General features: G+C 37.5%; 1 protein-coding gene across 1 annotated transcript in view; it reads right to left on the minus strand.

The window, feature by feature from the left end:
- Window positions 1–18,559, minus strand: part of pnoca (prepronociceptin a) — a 28,511-nt gene extending 9,952 nt beyond the window's left edge. The window contains exon 1 of the mRNA XM_056267174.1: window positions 18,441–18,559. The gene's annotated coding sequence lies outside the window, so the exon portion shown is untranslated. The remainder of the gene's footprint in view (window positions 1–18,440) is intronic.
- Window positions 18,560–18,949: the final 390 nt, after the last annotated feature.

Below are 18,949 nucleotides of genomic sequence, written 5' to 3' on the forward strand. Positions count from 1 at the left end.
ATAGGGGGCCCCGGCTGTCAATCAATATCTTCCAGTCAAGCGGGCCCCTGATTGGTCCGGGCCCGTAAGCAACCGCGTACCCTGCTTACCGATAGTTACGCCACGGTAATTGGCCAATAAGTTATAGCCTACTTGACCAGTGGTTGTGTGGAGTATTTTACAAAAGTTTAGATGATTTAACTTTAATCTGTAATCACTCATTCATGTATGAAGTAAAAATAAGCGAGTATTATAGTTAAAATGAAATAATAAAATCAACCCATTATTGTTGGGTTAAATAAACAACCAAATTTGCTGGGTAAAATTAGCCCAACAATTTCTGTCCTATATTTACCCAAATTGTGTTGTTTTTAACCCTGTGTTTTTAGAGTGGTATAAATAAATGAATGTTTTAAATATGACATTATTGAAACATGAAAGCCTGTTTCTGCTTCAGAGTAAAAAAAGAAAATTAACAAATGAAAAAAGTGAATTGCGATTTTATGTCTGATAATTGTGACTTCATATTTTTTCACAGATCAGACTTTATAAATCTCAATCACAATGTTATTTTATATCACAGAATTGCACCTTTATTTATTGTAATTCTGACTTGATTTTTCATAATTGCAACTTTATTTGGCACAGTAGCCTACACTTTACAGCTCATGATTGAAACTTTATTTGTCGCATTTGAATCTTTATTTCTCGCAATATGATTTTATCTCTCACAATTGCAACTATTTCTCATAATTGTGACTTTATTTCTCAAAATTGCGACATTAAACAGCACAATGTCACGCATAGTTTATTTCTCACTGAGACTTTATATCTTGCAATATGACTTTATATCTCAGTGTTGCTTTATTTCTTATTTTAAAACTGTCGTATTTTTCGTTCCGATATGGTCTCTCTTAGAAATGATGAATGAAAATATGAAATTACAAATAAATTTATCTAATTATAATTTATAAATAATTCAATATATACCAATTACAACAGCAATGTTTCAGTGTTTTGCTGCTGCATTTTATTTTAATTTACAGAACAAAAGCAGCATCAGATCTGTCTCCGATTCTATGGGCTGAGATGGATCAGATCTATTTTATGGCTTTTATGTGGAATCGTGTTTTTGCACAGAATCTGGCGCAGGCACTCAGTATCCATAAGCTTTAATGTGTTCTTTCTTCATATTTTAATACAGCTTCAATTATGTTAGCTTCTTTTCCATATTCTGATCAGATAAAAGGAGGAGAGACGCAATCAATTAATGGATTCTAACGAGTACACTGCAACATTTTTGTCATTGATGCTCATAAATATCATGATGAGAAATATCAGACGTTGTCCATTAAACAAAGCAAGTGGAAAGAATTCCATGTTCTGCTTCATTTCCCGTCTCCATCACCAGTTGCTACTCTCTTGGAGATATTGTCCATCATTTCAGATGTGTTACCTCCTGAGATTTTGAATGTATTGGTTAAAGACACTCACTGGCTCAATTAAACTCCAGAAGTAAATGGGGTTAGTTTTGCACAGCCCATTTCTCAATCAAACGCGTCATAATCAAAGCTAAATACCAGAGGGGTTCTCAGATGCGAGGTTCACTGCTGTGTCTAATTAGACCAGAATTGTGCATCTGCAGATGGAAAGCTGGAAAGAAATTGCTGCAAGGGGTCTGTGAGTTGACAAACACGTAATTACGATCACATATACCCCCGGTTTCACAGACAAGGCTAGTCCTAGACTAAAATGCATGTTTGAGCTGTTTTAACTGAAAGCAACTTGCACTGGCATATCTTAAAATATGTCACTGGCATTGTTTTGTCTCAAGATGCTCACCAGTAATGTTTTTTATAAGGCACGTTAATAAAAGCTACTTAAATGCCCTAATTGACCTAAGGCCCAATCCTGGCTTAATCTAAGTGCTATCTGTGAAATGGGGCCATAACATTTACATTATGTATGTATGACACAAAACTAACACCATAGCCTAAGGAAATAAATAGTGATACAGTATATGATCATAATGTTCTGGCCATTGGGGCGGCGACTATATGACGCTAACAGCCGTACCTGGTTTGAATTAATGACGTCAATTTCCTTCAAGCATGACGCTATAGATCAGTTAAAAAAGAAGAAATCAATGACCATTATTACTAATCCAGTATTAACCCAAGAGCCATTAGCATCCAATAGTTGATGTGTACAAGTGTCATTATTATTGGCTGTAAACATAATGAATGTCAATGAAATAACCAGTGATGCAGCAACACCCCTGAGGAACATTTTATTGCTAATACGTTGCTCTAACATAGCTCAGGAGACTTAAAGGTGAGTCTCAGTTAGGCTTAAGGATAATTTATGTTTCTCCTTAAATTCCTTAGGAGAAATAAAAAAGAGACAATTGTTGACGTACAGTGAGAGTATATAGAGCTATAAAATGAAGGTGGACGACAGTACAGACGAGAAGAAAGACTCTAGGAAGAGAAGACGGGTGCACAATCCTAAGATTGCGGTAAGACTGCTATCTAAACTAAGATTTTTTAAGTAGCACAAGCTAAAAGTAGGCTTGCAAAAGAACAAGTGTAAGTTGCTTTATAAAAGTGTATTTTTTGGTCTTGTAATTTACAGGAAACAGTAACGTTACGCCGTCTTCACAATTCTGAGAAAAATTGTAGGCGCTACGAACCGGAGCAATGGTAAGATTAAAAATACTTTAATTCTCCTGTATAAGGAAATAGATCCTTTAATAGATATGTTACCGATCTTAACCGTACATTTTGTTTTCTCAGACTAACCTCACCTCATAACGAGGCCGTGACCTCATTTGCTCGGAGCTATGTCTGCAAGTCCAGATACATGCTGATAATGACGACATTGTGTGTAAGTAACTTTTACTATTTTCTCCTTTATTGTGTAATTTTACAGTGACTTATGTTGTTTATTCATATCACTCTCATTTAATTGTTTTCCAGCTGCCTGTAAAACATATTACGAGACAAGCATATTTCAGGTAAGCAGCCAGATCTTGCATCGCAGGCGGAAGCTGTGAAGAGTTCAGCTCGGAGTCGAGTGAGAATTAAGAGGGAAGAGGGTAAGATTTATTTGATACGATCTGTTTTTGGACAATGTGACTATTTTTCAGGTGAATTAATAGATGTGTTGTGGTCATACGCAGTGCTGTACTGATTGTCTTTGGTTGTGTTTACAGCTGTTAGAAGCGAGACAGTGTGCTAGCTGAGGATGAGGTGAGCCTTTGGAAGCGCGCTACCACATGATGTCTGATGAGGAAGATGGCATCGTTGGCGGGGTGTGGATTGTGTGACCTCCGTCCTTTCGCAGCCAGGAGCTCACAGAGCTCTGTGCCACGCTGAAGTCGAGATTAGAGGCGATTCCAAAGTACAGGGATACGCACCACAGACGTCTGCTAAATGGACCAAATTTTGCAGCCGCGAAGCTTCCAATTTGTTGTGTGGGTGGATCTCCTACGCTTTGTACATATAGTTGTTTGTTTGTGTTAATAAAGCTCTTTCTTTGAATGAACAGCATGTCTCTGGCAAAATATTTTTTTCTTGATGGTAATAATAGATGGTACCCAGCGAGCAAACAGTCGTCTATAATACGTCTAAAAGACGTAATTGTTAGACATCCAGAAGACGTCCTCACAGGAGCCAGAATGAAAGTTTTTTATACGTCTTTTCAGGACGTTGTTTAGACGTCAATTAAAGACGTGCTACAGACGTAATTTTTAAACATCCAGAAGACGTCCTCACAGGAGCCAGAATGAAAGTTTTTTATACGTCTTTTCTGGACGTTGTTTAGACGTAAATTAAAGACGTGCTACAGACGTAATTGTTAGACATCCAGAAGACGTCCTCACAGGAGCCAGAATGAAAGTTTTTTATACGTCTTTTCTGGACGTTGTTTAGACGTCAATTAAAGACGTGCTACAGACGTAATTTTTAAACATCCAGAAGACGTCCTCACAGGAGCCAGAATGAAAGTTTTTTATACGTCTTTTCTGGACATTGTATAGACGTAAATTAAAGACTTGCTACAGACGTAATTGTTAGACATCCAGAAGACGTCTTCACAGGAGCCAGAATGAAAGGTTTTTATATGTCTTTTCTGGACGTTGTTTAGACGTAAATTAAAGACGTGCTACAGACGTAATTGTTAGACATCCAGAAGACGTCTTTACAGGAGCCAGAATGAAAGTTTTTTATACGTCTTTTCTGGACATTGTATAGACGTAAATTAAAGACGTGCTACAGACGTAATTGTTAGACATCCAGAAGACGTCTTCACAGGAGCCAGAATGAAAGGTTTTTATACGTCTTTTCTGGACGTTGTTTAGACGTAAATTAAAGACGTGCTACAGACGTAATTGTTAGACATCCAGAAGACGTCTTCACAGGAGCCAGAATGAACGTTTTTTATAAAAAATTTTTGGACATTGTTTAGACGTCAATTAAAGACATGCTACAGACGTAATTGTTAGACATCTAAAGGCAGCCAGAATAAAAGTTGTATTAGTCACGTTTTCTGTAGTATAAATGTCAAAGAAGACTGTTAAAGACCCATATTGAAACGGATATCCCATTTGTGCATTTTGCAAGGATCCAACTTTAAAAAATCTTTACTTCAAAACAGTGGCAGTGAGTTAGTTCTCACTGAGAAAAACCCAGTTACTCATTGTTAATGGTTGTCGTGTCATGAAACTGCAGACACACAGACCATAGACCTAAATAAGATTTGAAAGAATTTTGATAAAATTGAATACTCAATTGAATACGGGAACTGTGTAGTGTATATACAAGTCTTGCATTTGTATATCTTATCAATATAATTGTAATAAACTGCTTACCATTTGCCTGTAAACCAAACTGATCACTCCAAGAAATCAACTATTTAAATCTCAAAATATATATTTTATTACTATTTTGTTCTACTGGACCAAAACTTAAAAGCCAGAACAGTAAAGTTATAAATTAACACAATTTCCCTTTAAATAATCTATAAAATGTTGTTAAAACAGTATAACATATCAATTAACAAAATGTGGCTGCTATAAGCTTCACAAGCTTCATTTATAGCGGCAAGCCCCGACTCTCCCGGGGGCATGTTTCAGATGATCGGCTGCAGACTTTATTTGGGCCTCTGTTGCAGCTGGGTCCCATTTCATGACAGCAGCTACAATCAAAGCAAAAAAATACACATGTAAAATAAATAAATACAAACGCCACTGTTGTGGTTTAGCTTGCAGCAGAGATGCATAGAACATTTTAGTACTCGAATCAATGAAATGAAACAGTTATTAAATCACAAATCAAGTAAAATTACATCAAGCCTGATATAAAGCATTCCACACACACATACATATATATATACACACACACACATATACATATATATTTTCGTATTCGTATTGAACCGTTCGGTACGAGGCTTTCGGTTCAGTGTGCATTACAAACCGAACGGTTTGTTGGACTATTTTTCCTGCTGACCAAAATTTCGTTATTTAAAATGTAGGGGCGTGGCAAGCGTGCTCATAATGTAAGAGATGCTGCCGCGACCACAACATTGCCCAACATCAAATAGCAAACGTAATGTAAGCGGAACGAAACTGCAGCTGCGCTACTCGTTATTGTGTGGTTGACGGATCGTTTATCAGTTTGGACCAATCCAGCGTCTTGATCAAGCGACACTGTTACTACACAGCACTAAGAGATCCAGTAAAGAAAGCAGTTGAATTTGCCACTGAAGTAATAATATCGCAGCGAGATCTAGTGAGAAACATTCACATTTCTCCGTTATTAACGGATCAAACAGCGCTGACGTGGAAAACAGGAATAAACATTGTGCCATGAATGAACTATCCAGTGCCCACAGATCAGCAACATTCACCATGGATTTACTGTAGTAACACTACTAACTGTAACCATGGAAGTTTGGCAGGAATAGTAGGCTATAATGCTTTCAAGTAACGTTACGTCGGTTTTATTTCGACATTATGAATAAAATTGCTGCCCTCAAATGTTAATCTGAAATAAAATAAACCTTTGTTTATAACTACTACAATATTACAATTAATTTTTTTCAAGGAGCAAGGAGCTGTTTTTGTTTTATATGCTCCTAAGAAGAGTCAAGTGTAGCTCCATCACTGCTCAAAGTAAAAAATTATCATACTTTGATGAAAAATTATTAAAAAAATTAAATCAAGGAAATTTCTCTGGCTTTTCTTTCTTTTTGCTGTATCAAAAACGTACCGAACCGTGAATTTTGTGAACCGTCACACCCCTAACATATATATTTATTTACATTTGAATAGTTATCAAAGACCTGTTTGTGAAAGGTTTTTTATTTTTATTATTGTTTATGTTAAAACTAGGGGTGTGACGGTTATTATATAACCGTGAGACCGATGGTTATAGTTGAACACCGTCATTAGAACTTGTGGTGGCAATTTTAATGATATTCATTGATCTTTAGTTAAATATAGATGATTCAAAGAATGTCACATGTGTGTCTCTCACTTGTAGTGAGAGAGGATTCTGTTTATGTACCTGGGGAGGCAGAAGAGGGAGACACTCCAGAGAACAGACGAACAAGGACCTCTGACCTAGATGTCAGAAGGCCACTTAGTGCAGGGGAGCTTAGTGGGCCAACTAGTGACGTCTATGGAAAACTACTGGGAGGAAGGCTCTGGGGGGAAGAAGGCCTTGAAACTAAGATAAAAGCTAGTTCAGTCTGTCTGGGGGTGTGTCACTCTTCTGCACAGGGTAACAACTGTGTATTAGACTGCTCCTATTCTTGCAAGAATAAATACTTCTATTTTATATAATTTGACTCTGAGTGTCTCTTACGCAGTGATGTTTGTTTGAGATGAATTTTTGCCACAATAAACTCTATAACCGCCAAAACCGTGTTATTAAAATATATTGCAGATAAGGTTATACTAATATCAGTGTTGGGGAGTAACGGAATACATATACCAGCGTTACGTATTCAGAATACAAATTATGAGTAGGCCTAACTGTAGTCTCCACAGAACAAAAAAAATTGTAAAAAAAAAAAAATTGGGTTTGCATTTATGAGGAAAAAACAATGTTACGGACATGAGCGCTCTGAACGCGGCACTAAAAGATGCTTTAAAAATTTCACAGACACACCAAACAGAAAGCACAAAACCTTTCTTTAAAGTGCATTTAGTTTTGTATTAATTGTATCTTAATTTTAATCAATGTTTCATCAACCAATTGCCTGGATTTAATAAATAAGAAGTAAATATAGCAGACGATAAACACGGAGGCGCCGGCGTGTGAACTGGAGCTCGTCTCATAAATGAACCGAAACTCAGCATATAAGGTAGCCTACTTGCCTCACAGACAGGTCTACTTTTAAACAGAACAATTCAAAACGTAAGAATACAGACTGCTCTCTGCTTATGTAATAAGCAGATAATCCGTATGAATTGTGTATTTCTCTCTGGCGCGTTGACTACTGCGAAGATCGTGAGTCAGCATCGTCAACTTCATCTTTGCAGCCGACACTGGCAAAGAAAACACTTGTTTATTAATAAACAATTAAAATATCTCATTGCTATATTTTACATATTCATAATCATTACTTTTGCCGGTTCTTTGTGACAGATTTTAGGTGCTTATTGGCAGCACCAGCCTTACATGTTACACCACCGCATCACCGCACCCACCAGAATAGGCCTGTTTGATTTTTTTTTGTTAAAGTCCCACTCCGATCATATTTTGAGCTATTTTTAAACATTCCCAGTGGTCTTTAAATTATGATTATGCCATTTTTAGCCAAAATCACAAAACCTGTGCCGTATTCTGGGACTTCGCTTCAGCAGAGCGGCAGTAGCTCATTAGCAAATCGCCTCTGCGTTGTGGGCGGTGCCGTTGGCACGGAGACGACCCTCCCCCTGCCCGTTGCTGAGAGCTCTGTCTCTCCCGCTAGCTTACACCCCCAATACCGGTGGGGCAACAGTATTATATACACGTTAATTATTATTATACGAAGTTAATCAAAGTTATCACCGATCACCAATCATTATTTCACTCCAAGACATCGCGTGTGGAGACGCCCAGTGGAGTTACTACGTCACAACTCCAGTCTATTTTAGCCGGCATTTTAGCGTCTGCTACTGATTCACAGCCATTTGAATGTAGAAATACTCAGAAATACAAGCTTATTTTTCTCAAGATATGTCCTCTAACATCAGAAAAATGCCACAAGAACATGTTAACACCTAGAAAAACATTATTTTCATCGGAGTGGGTCTTTAAGGATTTGTTTACTGTGTGTGATTCATTTAATGGAAAGCTCAAGTCACTGCTAGTTGTCTGGCTGTTAATTCTAAATAAACGTAGAGCAAGTAGCAGTGTCTGCTCGTTTATTCAAACTAAGTTGTCCTATAACAGACGAACGTCGCAACGCTATGTTTTTTTTTGTTTTGAAAACCAAATCTTTTGTATGTGAAAGAGCCATGCGTTAAAAGTCAGATGGCACAAAATATGAACAAAATAAATAAAATAATTGAATATTGAATTGCATAGCATCATATTTTTCTCCATTGCATCGTATTACATTGAATCGCATCGCGTTGAGTTGAAATCAAATCGCACCGCATCGTAATAATAGTGAATCGCATTGCATTGCATCGGTAGCTGCTTATATGTAGCCTATCTTTAATGTATCGTATCGTTGGCTATGCATCGACATGCGTATCGCATCGGCCTCAGTTATGGAGATGCACATCCCTAATACCTACATAGGAAAAGTAACTACATTTACATACTGTGAATCGTTTTTTTTAAATCGAGAATCGTTTTTGCATCGAAAATCGCTATTGAATCGAATCTTGAGCCTAAAAATCGGAATCGTGACATTTTCTGAATCGTACACCCCTAATATAAACACACATAGCTGTTTGCTTGGAACACCTCTTTAATTGTAAATTTATTAAATCACATGTAAGGTTTATAAATAGTAGCTAAAGGAGAGTAAACTGATACCCCCTTTATTTTCTCTACCTTATGCCGTCCGAAAGGGTATGTGATTTTCTTTCTTCAGATGAACACATTTTAGAAAAAATAAACTAGACTTTTAGAAAAATTATCCATCTCTTGTGTTTGTGTTAAATACTGCAAGTGAATAGACACCAAAATGCGGAAGGTCGAAAAAGTCCAAGAGCATTGTAAAGCTCACATGATAAATGCAGAAAACATCTTGTGTGAACAACACAGCAGGCTGTACTGTATGAAGTTTCTGGTGCATGCACTTGCATTATATTGGCTTACAATAATGGATAATTTTTCAAAAAATCTTTGTGGAAAATATACATCTGGAATGGCACGGGAAAAAATAGATTTTTTTTTATTTTGGAGTGCACTGTGCCTTTAAAATTGACTACGGTTTTAGATACTGCAATGGATACTTACTAGTGATGGACTTGTTTCTCTGTTGGTGCCTGTTCTGCTCCGTAAACATTGTTCCAATGCTTGATCTAAAAAAAAAAAAAAGTTAAAAAGTGCGTTAATAAATTATTGATCTGGGTGACATAGGACCATTTTGAATGTGTTCCTTAAATAAATTATACAGGTTATGTGTTATATAAATCTGGAGAACCCTTACTAAAATTAACAATGTTTTGTGACACTAACCAAATGGTAATAAATTATTGTAATCAATCCACCATAAAAAAAACATGGTTTCTACACCTTTACTATAATAAAAACCATGGTTAATTTAGCAAATGTCCTTAAAAGAACAGCTCATCCAAAAAAAAAAGAAAAGTTCTCTCATTATTTAGCCTACTCACCCTCATGTTGAAACTGTATGAGTTTCTTATGTAGAACCATAATTAAGATATCTTGAGAAATGCCTTATTTGTTTTTGTTTTTCTCATACAGTTGTTTTATTCCCAACATTCTTGTGTTTCACAAAAGTAAGTTAGACATTTATTTTTGGGTCAGCTAGGCCTGTATAAACTCAAGAAGATAGAAGATAAAACATTGTCTGGAGGGTTTGAACCAGTGTGCCTTTGAGCAGAGTGTCCATGTTCTGCCTCTATTTCACGTGTATTTTATGACAATACTCACCATCTGAAGATCGTGTGGCTGGATAATATTTAACGTTACTCCCAAAATGCCTGGATCATGAAGGAAACACACACAGCAATATTAGCTATTTGTTTTTACTTAGGCTACTAACAGAGACATTTACAAAAGCTTGCAAAATTGACTCACCAGCTCCAAGACAATAACGTTAGGCCTAACTTTAACGTTAAATCCCGCGATCAACAATTTAAAAGCCTAGTTTGCAGATTCTTCTAGACTCGAGTAAAGGAGTGTGGTTCGAGTTCTTCTGTCTAAAGAGACAATGTTCTCAGTTCACTCATTGTAAAGCTCCAATGCTGAGTTTTATTTTATTTTTTTATCATAAACTAAGTTAGCTGACAATACACATGCTAGCTCAGCACATAATTAGCCTAATACATTGGAATACCGTACTAATATCAATATTTCTCTAATCGCGTTTAGATTCTCAATTTAATACACTATATTTTGATGTATTAGAATTTGTATAAAATAAAAAGTTATTTACGTTACCTTCCGTAGATTGCAATATGTCCATTGTTCGTTGTCCATATTCCTTGTTTGTTCTTCATTTACATCCCGCAACTCGCTCAAAATAAACATTTAGCAGTCCGATGTAAAATAATCCATGTTTTAAACAATGTAAAAGCCACAAAACCGAAGTAGGTCCCGAGCAGGAGCACAGACACCCACTCACTTCAACTGACGTATTCAAACTTGACTGGTAAAGGCGCGCATAGTTGTCATTGGCCAGATTCCTGGATGACAGTCAGAATAACCAATCATGCTCAAAACAACTCGGAGAGACAGCCAATAGTGTGAAAACATTGCAATAACAGGACAATATGAAATGTTTTAAAAGAAAGAATAGGAAAAAAATATACACGTGCTATTTAGTTGTATTTGTAGGCTGGCTGTTATATTTAATCAATTGTTTAAATGTGTTTTCATTGCAGTGCATGATTAAAAATGAAAGATAAAAAATGAAAGATAAAAAATGAAAGATTAAACAGTAACTTGTATACCATATATAATAACATTTATTTATCACTGTTCTGATAAACAGCAATTTATCAGAACAGTGCATAATGAGTGTCCTTACATGCAAACCGAAGCATTGAGAACTTTGTAAGTGTATAGACAGTTTAATAAGAAGATACTTTACACAGACAGTACAGTTAGCGCATACAGACAGGAGCCATCTTGGAAAACAGTCTCGACCAATCGAACCACGAGAGTGAGCGAACAGTACGTGTAGATATTGAAGATAAGATAAATTATATTTATTTTTTTATTTTCTCTGTTGCGTTAAGTGCTTCTCTTATGCGAGACTGTTTTCCAAGATGGCTGCTGTCTGTATGCGCTAACTGTACTGTCTGTGTAAAGTATCTTCTTATTAAACTGTCTATACACTTACAAAGTTCTCAATGCTTCGGTTTGCATGTAAGGACACTCATTATGCTGCCGTGTTAGTGTGGGGCTAATTTGAGCCTTGTTAATGGTCAGGGACGGACTGGGACTAAAAAACGGCCCTGGACTTTGACCAGGCCCGGCCCAAAGCAATCGGCCCGCGGAAACTCGACAACAACAACAATAACGCCTGCCGCCTGGCATGAGTGTCACAAGACTTTAATTGTGGCTCATAATACTATACCTAGCTAACAGCAAATTATACAATCCATTCCATGCTGTCTTAAAATGAATTTATTACTTAATAATCTTAATTAATTTATGCAGTAATTAATCTTAGCTACTGCACAAATAATAATACCACATCTAAATGAAAATAGGCTACACCATTACAAATGTAACTTCTGTATTCAAAATCTTCAAAGTTTGTAAGCATTAACTGTAACGTTACCAACATTTTTAAAAGTAAAAGCACAACATATTTCTTAATATTAGCTACTGCATGTGGCATTTTACAGCTAAAATGTTGAAGTTTAGCTGTTTTAACTACTGTAATCATTAAAAATGTAGCAAGCTGAATATCACTTCCTAACATCATCCCTAGCAAGTAACTTGCAAAGTAATTTCTGATTAATTCGGTTCGTGAGTATTAGAGATAAAAGCCCGCCCGCACTTGATTGGTTGGGTCCTTACATGCGCTTCGTGAGGCACACGCGCACACTAGCACACACACGCAAGGTCTCTAGCTCGCTCCCTCTCTCTGCCGTGCGCGCGCTACGCATGCGCACTCTTATTCGCTCTAGATTCCGAGAGATTTTAACTAATTTGCGGGCATCAGTGAGCCGCTATAAATATGCGGGAGACTCCCGGAACTTCCGGGAGACTTGGGATGTCTGTGACTGCGTGTGTGGCGGGTGGTGGGCCGGTGGGCCGGCCCGCCGGCCGTCCTGGAGTACCGGCCGTTCTGTGATTCTCCAGATCACACAGATGGCCAGTCCGCCCCTGTTAATGGTATTAACTAGCGATCTCTTTTTGCTTACTCGATGCCCAATATACTAGCGTTATAAGCTAAACTGTTTTTAGAGATAAAACTCTTTACATTCGATTATCATGAAAACAAATCTCAGGGAACGATTTAGTCTGTACCAATGTGTTATTACACCCGAGGTTCATTTTGCGCCGGAGTTCTCCTTTAAGCCTGTAGTCCAGACTAAAATGCACGTTTGAGCTGTATTACCTGAAAGCAACTTGTAGGCTATACTGACATATCTTATGTCAGTGCCATTGTTTTGTCTCAAGATGCACACCAGTAATGTTTTTTTCTTCTAAGGTACATTTTTAAAAGCTATAATTGAATGCCCAAATTTAACTAAGGCCTAATCCTGGCTTTATATCTAAACCCTGTCTGTGAAACCGGGGGTTAGAAATTAAGGGGTTAACCCTAACCTTAACCCTTGTCTACAGACTTTTATTTAACAGCATGGATACTCCAAGGTGTTGACTGCAGTGGTTAGGTCTTTAGCATTGATAAAGGACAAAGATCTTCTCACTGTGACAGTCTGTAATGTATTTTAGCAATGATTGTTTGTAAGGATTGTCCCTAAAATAGAGCTATTGATGCATTCAAGACATGTCATAAAGATCGTATTTACGAATTGAACACACATGAACGCCACCACAATGATGAAAATAGGAAGTTATTTACTGTAAAATTAGGATATTTTTTTTACAGTGCAGTATGAACATCTGTTCTGAACTAGTTCTGGCTGTCAGTGGACGTTTAGATAATGGCCAGATTGGACATCTTTTATTTACGTAATTTATTGACTGTTTCTGGATGTCAACGGACGTCCAGATTATAGTCAGTATGAACGTCTTTTCTCAACTAGTTCTGGCTGTCAGTGGACGTTTAGATAATGGCCAGATTGGACATCTTTATTCACGTCATTTATGGACCATTTCTGGATGTCAACGGACGTCCAGATTATAGTCAGTATGAATGTCTTTTCTCAACTAGTTCTGGCTGTCAGTGGACGTTTAGATAATGGCCAGATTGGACATCTTTATTCACGTCATTTATGGACTATTTCTGGATGTCAACGGACGTCCAGATTATAGTCAGTATGAACGTCTTTTCTCAACTAGTTCTGGCTGTCAGTGGACGTTTAGATTGTGGCCAGATTGGACATCTTTATTCACGTCATTTATGGACCATTTCTGGATGTCAACGGACGTCCAGATTATAGTCAGTATGAACGTCTTTTCTCACCTAGTTCTGGCTGTCAGTGGACGTTTAGATAATGGCCAGATTGGACATCTTTATTCACGTCATTTATGGACCATTTCTGGATGTCAACGGACGTCCAGATTATAGTCTGTATGAATGTCTTTTCTCAACTAGTTCTGGCTGTCAGTGGACGTTTAGATAATGGCCAGATTGGACATCTTTATTCACGTCATTTATGGACCATTTCTGGATGTCAACGGACGTCCAGATTATAGTCAGTATGAATGTCTTTTCTCAACTAGTTCTGGCTGTCAGTGGACGTTTAGATAATGGCCAGATTGGACATCTTTATTCACGTCATTTCTGGACTATTTCTGGATGTCAACGGACGTCCAGATTATAGTCAGTATGAACGTCTTTTCTCAACTAGTTCTGGCTGTCAGTGGACGTTTAGATAATGGCCAGATTGGACATCTTTATTCACGTCATTTATGGACCATTTCTGGATGTCAACGGACGTCCAGATTATAGTCAGTATGAATGTCTTTTCTCAACTAGTTCTGGCTGTCAGTGGACGTTTAGATAATGGCCAGATTGGACATCTTTATTCACGTCATTTATGGACCATTTCTGGATGTCAACGGACGTCCAGATTATAGTCAGTATGAACGTCTTTTCTCAACTAGTTCTGGCTGTCAGTGGACATTAAGATAATGGCCAGATTGGATATCTTTATTCACGTCATTTATGGACTATTTCTGGATGTCAACGGACGTCCAGATTATAGTCAGTATGAACGTCTTTTCTCAACTAGTTCTGGCTGTCAGTGGACGTTTAGATTATGGCCAGATTGGACATATTTTTTTAAGTCATTCATCGACTAATTCTGGATGTCACCGGACGTTCAGATTATAGCCAGTATGAACGTCTTTTCTCAACTAGTTCTGGCTGTCAGTGGACGTTTAGATTATAGCCAGATTGGACATAATTTCTCATTGTCATTAATCAACTAATTCTGGATGTCAATGGACGTTCAGATTATGGCCTGGACGGACGGACGTGATATCAACCTGTTTTGTATGTCCACAGACGTCGCTTGCTCAGTGGGTAATTGTATATGAATATAATACAATATAATAGATATGAATATATATATATATATATGAATACATAATTTAATAGCATATCATATGAATATATATATATGAATATATACATAATTTAGTATGTAAATGTATTATTATTACAATTTTGGGGTTTACATTTATAATGAGGCAGGGTGACCAATAGCAACATATCTGCCAACCAATCACGAGTGATTTTTCTTGTTTAAATGTAGTGGTTTCAACCAATACTGAGTGAGGTAATTCAAGCCATTATCTGGCAAGGCGCGCGCGGGCGCTGCTATTCATATGCTAATTAGAGCCATTAGCACCTCCGCTAGCTCTCCTTACGTCATATGGTACGTTTCCGTCAGTATGTGGCACAGGCGAACGCGACGTTCGCAGGCTGTAAATTGTCATTAACTGACGAAAATTAGGGAGATTTCCGACCGTTTACGGGGACGAAAATCCCACTTTTCATGCAGTGAGATATGATTTGGTTTTGGAAGAATCTGATGAGAGATGTTTGGGTTTGTATAGTGATCTCTGATGTTTGATTGCTTTGCATACTTTTGGTATCTTGGCCAATCTGAGCACAGTTTGAGATCTCTTCTGAAACTCTAATGCCCTACACATTGTGTGATTTGGGGCTGTTCCAGACGAAAGATGACCAATAGTGGGGATTTCTGTGGTCGTGGCTTCTAAACTGTGGTTCTACGTCGTACAGTGAGAGACGTTCAAAGACGACCGTATCACGGTCTTGCGACCAAAGATTGCCTGCGATAATTTTATGACAGATATTTAGCATGATCATCTCACAGTGTGTTTGCTGCTACGACCTACGTCTACTGACGAGCCAATAAAAATGCAACATGAAATGGCGTATTGATCAACTTGACCCGGCGCTAAAACATAAAACTGTTTACCTCAAGCTCCATTTGCAAAAGTGGCATGCCAATTTGGCCTCTTTTCCCAAGCAATGACCGTGTCCATATTCTCCTCTTTTACTTCCTCCTCTTTTTTAGGGCTCATAAAAATTGCCAAAGTGCGATTAATGTTTCTCTATTTGTTTACCACGAGCGCACGCTGATGAGGTTTTATTCTTCTGTACTAACTTCCATCGTAGCCTACGATTCAATAGGTGTCACCATCGTACAGTCTACATACATGTCGTACCCAAGTTTATTAGTTCCATGTCGTACATGTCGTGTGATTTGTAATGATCTTATTAGGATTGCCGAAATCACACAGTCTGTAGCAGGAGCTCACATCAGTGGTAAACACGACACAGACAGGCAGACAGGTAAGATGAAAGGAAATGAGACAGAAAATAATAGAGTGTAGTGCACTTTGTTCACCTGTATGTCTCAGCAGGGCCACTGCAGCCCATGAAGGTCAAAGACAAACATTTGTGCGGGCATAAACCTACAAACTCACAAGCAGATCAACGCAGGCACAAATTGAATGCCAAATTGCCCCAATAAATTGCCCCAAGATTTCTTATAAGAAATAATTAGTGACTGGAATAGAAGGATTCACCACACTTAAACAGCAGTCAGGATGGGCTTTGCATTGACACCCACGATATAAAGATAGATGATCTAATCAAAAAAGCTTAAGGTTGTTTTCATGCTTGCGATGCTAAAGTAATTGTTTCATCTGCGGTACTGAATGCAGTTGTTAAACTCAAGATAAGGGCAGAGGAACTCCTTGATGAAATATTATCATCCTGCAGTGCAGTTTTCATAGTCCAGCATCAAACAGACATGTTAGTCTAGATGGCAGATAAACTGTTTGGAATTTGAAAAAATGTATGTGATATTACTTTCAGGTTTGTACTCTTATGGCATTTAACACCTCTTTTAATGATTGTATTGTCACACCACATTGCTGTGCTGCACTGCACATCCATCTTCAAACAAAGCCTTCCTTTTCTCCAGCCAGTGCCTAATATCCTTTATAGCAACTATTTTGAACTGGCTGACCACTGTAAATATCTATAAAAAAATGTTCATGTTTATTATTATAGAGCTAGATTATCATTTTTATAAATATTTCCAGTGATTATGCTTATATATTTTTCTTTTATGCTTATGATTATGCTTTTTTTGCAGGATATTTAAAGCACCACTAGGACAGCTAATCAGGAGTCAATTTCACAGTGGCTAAATTTGTGGCATAAGTTTCGGACGAGCTGATAAATTTGCCATCATAGCAGCACTTTCCCTCAATGATTTTTCTACAATCTTAGAAAAAAAGGCACAAAAGCTGTCACTGGTACACATACTTACCCTTGAGGTACTAATATGCATCCTTAAGGAGCTACAAAGGTGTGAATTAGGTACTGCCACAGTAACGGCTTTTGAACCTTTTTTCTGAGAGTGTATCATATTTGTGAAAATTTTCTATTAATCATCATATGGATTTTTCTTTACATCGTTTTTTTTAAAGAAGTACTGAAACGATTGGCATTATTCTAATAAAATACAACATACGACATTAGGAATTTGCATAGAAGGAATAAATAGCACTTAATCTTTTTCAAAACTCTTTTGAGTTGTAATTCAGCCAGGTTTTTGTTATATAATAAACAGTATTACCACTTTTCTATTTTTATTTTTATTTTTTATGACCACAATTCTTGCAAACTCAGCTCTGATCTTTTAGTGACACTCTGTGGTTTAGAACAAGCAACATCAGAAAGTTACATTTTGAATCATCCAAGGCAGAATTACATCCAATGCATCACAATCTTTAAAGGCTAATTCATTATGACCTCATGTGAAATCCACGAACAATTTATGTCACTCTTAATTTTTGTAACCTGAGCACTAAATCCAAACTAACTCCAGCAGATAAGACATTTATAGGCACTGGCCACAGATAGTAGAAAATTGCATGGTAATGGCCCATGAACAGAGCAGGTGCTGGGCATTTTGCTGCACCAAAAGTCAACTTGTTTTCAAAAATATTTCACAAAACTGCCGATATTCCCTCTCAGCTGAATCGAACACCTCAGAGTACAGTAAATTTCTCCCTAAAGTTAAATGAGGTGTATAGTAGCCTGGATTATGCCTTGTAAAGAGTTGCATTGATTTCACTATGGACAAATCAATGACATAATTGTGAGAGCAAAGTGAAAAATACGTCCCTGTCATTCACAAGACAGAATACAGAAGACACAACATGCTATAAACCATCATTTTTATGCATAATTTGATGCTTTATATCAGTAAATTTTGGGGAAAAAATATAAAATGTCTTGCACGTTGTTAACTACGATTATACAATAAACTACTGATCTCCTGATGAGATATTTCACCCAGAAAATCTTTTACACCCCTATGTTGTTCAAAACCTGTACGACTTTCTTTCAAAAGAAGATATTATACGTTGGGGTCAAAACAAAATTGAACACAGAAAGAAAGTAATAGAGTAAATGTGAACCATCCCTTTAACGTCCAAGTTTAACAAAAAAAAAAAAAAATTCGACTCGAATTGCACACTCTAAATTTCAAATAATCAGCAATCAGATTCATGCAAAGTGGCCTGAGTAAACTGATGTGAATCTAAAGTGTTTCTCCCCCTCTGTCAGCCTACCTGAGCTGTGTGCGGTTCAGGCACCTGTCCTGAGCAGATCTGCTGAAACTGAAGGCGGTTATATTCTCCTATTGCCTGCTTCTGTTTGTTTCCTAAGAGGATGCTGTTGCTCGGTCGTCTTATAGAGACACACCCCTCCCTGTGGTCCAACCCCTAACCCCCCTGTTTTACAAGTGTGTGTATGTGTGAGAGAGAGAGAGAGAGAGGGAGAGAGAGAGGGGGAGAGAGAGGACACAGAAGACTGTCTTGCGTATTGGGATGGGTGGACGTCAAGACCTATCTTCTACGTCAAGGATTGCAGTCTCTCAGAACAAGCTAGAAAACTAAAAATACAAGCAAAACATTTTCCCAGAATACTCGTACACTCATTCACAGCGTGTCCTCTGTCCATTCATCCTCTGTGCTGCTCTGATGGAGTGATGCTCCAAGACAATGATGCTTTGGGAGCTGTGCATAAAGCGTAACCATTGGCATTGAAATGGATTAAACTTCAATCTGCGCTGTTTTCA

This window comes from Rhinichthys klamathensis, unplaced genomic scaffold (genome assembly GCF_029890125.1).
Source record: "Rhinichthys klamathensis goyatoka isolate OS25496 unplaced genomic scaffold, OSU_Roscu_1.1 h1tg000256l_1, whole genome shotgun sequence".
Classification (NCBI taxonomy): Eukaryota; Metazoa; Chordata; class Actinopteri; order Cypriniformes; family Leuciscidae; genus Rhinichthys; species Rhinichthys klamathensis.